Source organism: Misgurnus anguillicaudatus, chromosome 2, assembly GCF_027580225.2.
Source record: "Misgurnus anguillicaudatus chromosome 2, ASM2758022v2, whole genome shotgun sequence".
Taxonomy (NCBI): Eukaryota; Metazoa; Chordata; class Actinopteri; order Cypriniformes; family Cobitidae; genus Misgurnus; species Misgurnus anguillicaudatus.
In genome coordinates, this window is record NC_073338.2 from 46,394,754 (window position 1) to 46,402,559 (window position 7,806).

Here is a 7,806-nt window from a genome sequence, read left to right on the forward strand (position 1 = left end):
ACTTGTAAGGTGACAAATTCTGAACATATTTATCAGATTTATGTGGACTTTACAGTTTTTTCACCACCAAGGAGTTGCATCTTTTCTCTAATTTAACAAACATGTTTCAAACGCACAAAGTTATAGCAGCCAAAACAAAAAACTAACAAGTTAAGAGTCAGGTCTAACTAAAACAAACATTGATCACAATAACGGTGACTTTAAATGGAACTGCCAGCATCTAAACCTAAGCTAAGAAAATAACTTTAAAAGATGGAAATGCAATTTTAGTTTTCAAACAATGATGGTGATAGAAGGATAAAGTGGTCTGGTGTTACTTTTGTAACACTGTAAGATTGGGAAAATATATAAACCCAGCAGTGTTCATTTAACTTTGGGGATTTTGCTGTGCAGCGAAACTGTCAAACTCACAACTTCAACCATTTTTTATCCTGTAAGCCATCACAACCACACTATTAATAATCCAATTAATATCAAAATCTGTCTAAGTGCATGTACAGTACTGTGCAAAAGTCTTTTTTTTGCAATGTTATAGTGATCATATATAATTGTTTCTCAGTCTCTTTAATAAAATACATCCAGAAAATACAGGAAATGTGTATATAGTATTAAAAACTGTGTAAAAATGTAAACTGATGTGTCAAGTTTATAGCAGGAAAATGCAGTATCTCTTAAAGCTAAATGAAATTAAATCCTAATTTCTAATACTAAAGAAATTAGTATTTTTACTTCATTCTGGTCAAAATGAAGTAAAATATATTTCCTGATATTTCCTGTATTTTCTGTTTATTTCTTAATAAAATAGTTTTAAAAATAAATATGGATGGACATTAAACCTTCTAAAACAACAAGTCTGGTGGTGGTGGTCTAAGACTTTTACACAGGACTATATATTACATAAATATCTTATGAAATGTTTACAATGTCTGCTAAACTGGTGAATGACCTGACATTGCTATAAAATTGCAATCACAACCAATCAACTTTGTAAACATATTGTACATGTAGTTTACCCACATCACAATTACAATACTACATTTTTTCGAGATTGGAGAACTGTCGCAACCCTATAAAGCAGCAACATGCTTGTGGAAAAGCAATCGAAAGACGTGTAATTAATATGGAAACTCCTTGCAGGGGAATTCAAGGATTTTTCCCCCCAGTGCATGGCAGGGGCGTAGGCAGAAATTGTATTTTGGGCGGGCCGGGGCAAAAGTGAGTGGGCCAAAAGTTTATCCTAGAATAAAATGACTTAAATAATAATTAAACCTTAGAGTAGAAAAAAGAATAGACAGTCTGCAAAAACGGTGACATCTTTCCTTTGCAATTTTCGGCGAATGCAATAATAAAACACTGTCTAAACATGTTCACCCAACACATAGCTCAATAAAGGACAAACCAGGCCAGGCAGTCTTATTTAGGCTAGTTAGTAGTGCAAAAACAGTTCACCTGAAATAAAGTAGGCTAAAAGTAACAGGAAATTGAAATAATGAAAACTCTCAGCAGAGCACGGTTTGAAATAAATAACAACACACTGCCTAATTTATATTAAATCAACCATATACAGTGCAATCAGCCTGGTGGAAATTAAGCTTTTGTGCCAAAAAATAGCAACTCGTTTAAATTAAACAATGTAACTTAACCTATAAGGCACACATCTATACACAACACACCACTTGGTTAAATCACTTCCCGAGCAAAAATTAAGGAAATGAGTTAAACAACAGGCTTACCTTTGTTGTTTTCATTCTACATAACAAGACGCAAACGCCTGGGTTTAATGTTGAAAACAGAAATGATCTCATTATAGTCCAAAGAGTCACAGAGTTATTTTTCAAAAAACAAAAGGCACAGGTTTTTGAGGCGAGTAGTACTCGTGGATTCAAATTGGGTTGTACGTAGTTCATCAATTGCCGTTAGATCGGCGAGTCAACCTGTGTCAGTCTGACCAGAGAGCGCACTGGAACGGCCGCCAGGGAGCAAGCGGCAACCGGTGCGACCAGCGCGCCTGACTAGGCGCCTTGTGGGTTTATGAGTCTGAAGAACTGAGCTGGTAGGACTCAGGCAGTGGCGTCTTCCTCAACTCTTGCTTTTTTAAATAACATATTAAAGAAACTTTAGCCATTATTGTGGCAATTTTATTATAAGCTAAAAAGCAGTTAGCAAAGTTAGCTGGCTGGCTGCCAGAGCCCGTCGCTCCCCACAGAGTCTACCTGTCAGAACCCCTAGCAACCAATTACGTTCCGGAGGCGAATTCCTACAACTTGTTTTAACAACTCCATTTTATTTAGAAAGCAAATTATACACACACCGGTCAACAATAAATCAGGATTATATTCATATATTTTCTTAAATACATTTGAATAATAAAAATAAACAAAAAATGTATTTTGATTAAACTTGCCTGGGCGGGCCAGGGAGTTATGTGGGCGGGCCAGTGCCGCCCTGGCCCATTACTGGCTACGCCCCTGGTGCATGGCAATGGAAAATATCAAATGTGATATTACTGAAAATATGTAGCCATGCAGACCAACAAGAGCGACAGGATGCCCACCAAGAATATTTTTTTCATGGATGATATTTTGTAGCAATGTTTTAGTAATTTTGGTAACAAAATGTGAAATTTACAGTAATTGAACAAGCGATTGAATTTTCAATCTAATAATGTACTGTTATCAATAGAAATGTTCAGAGTCTTTTTCCATTTACTACATCACTCACTACGTTTACATGCTGTCAATATTCGGGTTATGGTCGAGTTAAGGTCGGGTTTCGGGTTTCTGAAACATTCGGAATAACCCGTTTACATGCGTGAGCAGAGAGATTTACCCCTGTATACATGGAATTGGCAATATCCTGATGTAAACTGTGATTAAAAGGTAAATGCTGTGATTTTGCGTGGCTCACTAGTGCGCTTTGCGGCTTTACTGCCTTCATTTACTAAAATAAAAGTATTATTTAAATCCAGAACAAGCTGCACCGATGTAGAAGCAGGGTAGGCTAAGTTACATGTCTTTCCTTTTTTTGATAAAAAGATTAACAAGCTATATACTAGCCTTCAGCTAAATATATTTTTGAAAAAAAAATTAATTGAAGAACAATTTTCTAACAAGAAGGTTTTTAAGTGCAAATTTACAGAGCATCGGTAAATAGAGAACACAACCACGTCTTAAAGAAATTTAAATTAGTATTTATGCACCTATAAATGTACAAAACGAATGCAATAGCTTACAGAAGGCAATGAATATTTATTTATGGCATTTTCAATAATATATTAGTAGATAAATTAACATATATATAAAGTATGAAAACGAATAAATCATTATTTTGGCTAAATTAAGCAGGAAAGATCGTTTTTATAATTGTCATCCTTTCAGAACAAGCTTTTATGCTATCTATAATAACTTACACTATATCCTGAGTGTTACTTGGCCGAAAATATGTAGAAATACATGCAAGTAAAAAAGTACAGAACAAAAATGTTTAGCTCACGCGGATAGAACGAAAAGCCGTTAATTAAGCGGACTGAGGACGTGCAGAAACAGTCGAGTCTGCAGATGATCATCAATGTTTAATGTTTCGCGCAGGTACTGTTGATGGTAAACTTTCATATCTAAATGTCAGGTAAGAGTCAAGTATTCAGTCAGTTAATAATAAAGCCACCGCCGTTATTGCAACATCCTAATCCACAGAGCGGACGCTGCATACAAAGAAAAAACCTAAGGTTTTTATTTTAAGTGGTTTTAATGCTGGTAAGCAATCAGTTATATTATGCCGCTTTGTATTTGTGTGGATCAGTTAAATTAAAGTAATTTTAATCTTAGAAACTGCATCTATGCAGACGACGCTATGCAGTTATTCTGTCATCTTTCACTTTTTTCACACATTCACTGTATTTAACGAAATATGAATAGCATAGTATTACATTTTGAATTCAAATTCACACAAAAAAACCAAGTTAGTCTCATAACTATTGACAATCTATTTGAACTTTATTATACATGTATGATGTGAAAAACAAGAAGGGCATAGCAATATATTAATTTAACGTGCAAAGCGCGGTTGTTGCAATTGGTTTCCTCCTCGCTCTAAAAGTGTATACAAGAAGTTCCTCTACTCAAAAGACCAAGATTCCTTGCGAATAGAACATGCGCAGAACACAAATCAATGTTCCTTTTGATGGGAATATCCCGATGCGCGTTTACATGACCAAAATTTCGGGCTAGAAAAGAGGTAACCCAGGGGTAATATTCGGGATTTTAAAAACAGGAATATTAGCATATTCGGGTTTTTGCCGGTGTTTACATGGACGTGCGCGACCGGGTTATTGCTAATATTCCGGATTTGAACGGGTTATTGGCTGCATGTAAACGCAGTCATTGACTCCTCTCAACAAATATCAGATTTTTTAAAAACCTTAAAGGGGGCATATCATGAAAATATTTTTTTGTTTGTTTGTTTAAGTGCTATAATTGTGTCCCAGTGCTTCTATCAACCTAGAAAATGTGAAAAAAAACACCCAGTAACTTAGTTTTGATAAATCATTCTCTTCAAACATGTGAAAAATGTATATTTGGCTCCCATTGTGATGTTAAAAGGAAATCTTATATTAAGAATACCGCCTCTTAATCTGCACTATCCAACAACGGCCCTACCATTTAGTGTAGAGAGAGAGAGAGAGAGAGAGAAAATGACAGCACAAACCACCATTATGGCGATCAGTGTTTGCATTTTATCAGCTCATTTGCATTTTAAATGACACATCCAAAAACGGCACATTTTTGCTCACACCTACAAAGTGGGATTTTCCGAGCTAAAACTTCACATTGGCCCTCATTTATCAAAAGTGCGTACACCAAAATTCCAGCGTACACCTTGCGTACACCCAAAACCACGGTGATTTTGAGATTTATCAATATGGACGTTGGCGTACGGCACGCTCAAATCCTACGCCTGCTCAGGAGGTGGTGTACGCACATTTTGAGTTAGTACAGAAATGCGCAAACACTTCCTAACACCACAAAACGCACTGACAAACTAAAATATTTGATATATTATGTTATGACCCACTGTAAAAAAAACATAATAATTACAAACTTCAGTGTTTATTTTTATGCAACATGGACTTCAATGTTTAATTTGAGAGACTTTACCAGAGCATTTGATTTGTATGCATATGTATTCCTTAAGTTGAGAGCCTGGGCGCTTTACCTGATGTTTCAGGGCAAAGCATGTGAGCGGAGCGGAGCGGAGCCTTGAGCGGTACGGTAATATTACCATCAAAGCGCCTTTCTAAAAAGTCCGCTCGCTCAGCACCGCTCGTTGAACCCAGAACGCCCTTTGATAATTTGCTAGTTCGAGAATCTGTAAAAACGTCTAGCAATAAGTTGTGGAATTCAAGCCTTATACATAAATGTAAAGTAAAAATCAAAGTTAAGATTGGACAGAAAGAAAACATTAAAAGGAAGTGCGGAGAGACTGTAAAAGTTAGCAAATATTCATCCTGGAATCTGAAGCGGCACATTGCAAGAAAGCACAAGGATGGTAATAATGCATCAAAAGGTAAGCTAGTTACATACCATTCGATGATAAATAAATAGCTACACATGAATAGGTAAAGTAAAATGTTTGTGTTGAATGGAGCCATAAATCCGATCATGATGACATGCGGACAAAATCATGGCCACGAATGATCTTTTATCCTACATTATGGACACTTCTTTTTCTTATTTAGTCTAAAGTATGGCCATAAATATAAAATTCGTTCCCAATATTCAACAGTTTGTTCCTTGGGATTAATTATTATAATATTTCGTCATTACCATTACAATTATTATTACTTCAAATTATGAATTAGCCTAGTAAAACATGTGGATGTCGTGGAAACAAATTGTTAATTTGAATTATATCCGGAGCTCCGTATGAAACTGGATCTTAGCTAACAAACAACTGTATATGTAAATACAGAAAAACACACTAAAAAAGTTACTACATCATTATAAAATATTATTTTAAAAAAACTTAACCGAACCATTAAGCAGACATATAATTTAGATGTAGGCAACAGTAAATAATAATAATAATAATAAATAATTATTATTCTAAATATCAATTAAGCGTCATTAATAATAAAAATAATAATACAAATATTACAAAATGTCATGCAATTATTAATGTGTCTTTAATCCCGCTCTTTAAACTCCCAAATAAAACAATTTTGTTTCTTTCCACTTCCCCGGTTTGTCTTCTTTGCCGTCTTCCATGTGTCAATGTCGTAAAATGAGGGCGTGGGGGAGGTGGAGACTTGAATTTATATGGGCGTGTTATTCTAATGACGATCGTTTTCAGCCGCGGCATTTATGAAGGGCAGATATTGCGTACACCTGAATATCAACGGTACGCACAGTTTCATAAATCAGGCGGTGAGAGGAGTGTAAGCATATCTTACGCCAACATATACGCCCGTTTCTACGCAAGAATGATAAATGAGGGCCATTATGTCCTCTGGGGAAACCAAAGATTTATTTTACATCTTTAAAAAATGAAAAGTCCCCTTTAATTACGTAACACGGTCTCAATTACCGGGTTGACTGTCATGGTGAAAAAAACAACTAAACATTTTGACCAGGGTAGCTCACACGATGACAAAAATATTATATTTTGGTGGCTTTCACCAAATTACTAACACAAAAACTAGGTTTCGAAGCATAAATGAAGTGTTTTGGGTAAATACATTTTACGACTTTTTGTGCCAAAGCAAACTGTAAACAATTAGAAACCTGTAATGTTCTAATATGTCTAAATGTACCTATTTAAGAAAAGTTTGCAAAAATGTAATGAAAATCATTCAGATGAAACAAAATTTCTAAACAATTATCTTCAGGTTTAACACGGATTGGGGTGACGCGTTTGATAACATTTTCATAGACAAACGGACTCTGTGGCCTTGCATGGTTGACGTCAAAGGTTTGATTCTTTTCTTTTGTGTAGTCTTAAGGACTTTTGCACATCTGCAGCTCAGCCATATATGAAAACACTGAAGTCAGTCCTTAGAACAAGAATCAGTGTCCATGGAAACCAAGGCCGCAAGCTGACGGCGGATGTCTTTTGTAGAGATCATAAGGATAGAGACGAAAAGATACAAAAATATTCATTTCAAGGAATGAATGATCTGAATGAAACTACTGAATGTCACATCAAAATGGATAGATGGATGGATAGATGCCATTTGTGTATAGCATAATTCATGGCTTACTAACACACACATAGCTACGCGGTTTCTAGATACAGCTGTGGGTTCTGTAGTGCATAGACATTGAAGTGTGTGTTTGTGACAGACTGTAGGAATGTGTTTGTTTTGCACCATCTGTGCTTCTTGTTGTGAGCGATGCATAATGACAAATAAGAAAATGCTAAACAAAATAATCATCAGCGAATGATGAGGGAAACCTTCACAAACACCCACACAAGAATAAAAACATACGTGTTTAAATACATCCATGTATACACACAGTTCAATACATTAAAAGTATAATGTGGACACATATGAGTCAATGTTACTTTGTCTATTAGATTTTGATTTAGCTACAGGTATGGACAAAAGGCTGCAAAAAGTAAAAAAAAAAACTACATTGATTGTATAATGTAATGTTAGGCATTCATATGAAATGTTAATGGCTGTTTTTTTCTCCAAATCAAAACAATATTCTGGTCCTTAACTATCACCCAGGTTTCTTGTTTAAAGGGGCCATGGCACAAGACTTTTTTAAGATGTCAAATAAATCTTTGGTGTCCCCAGAGCGCATA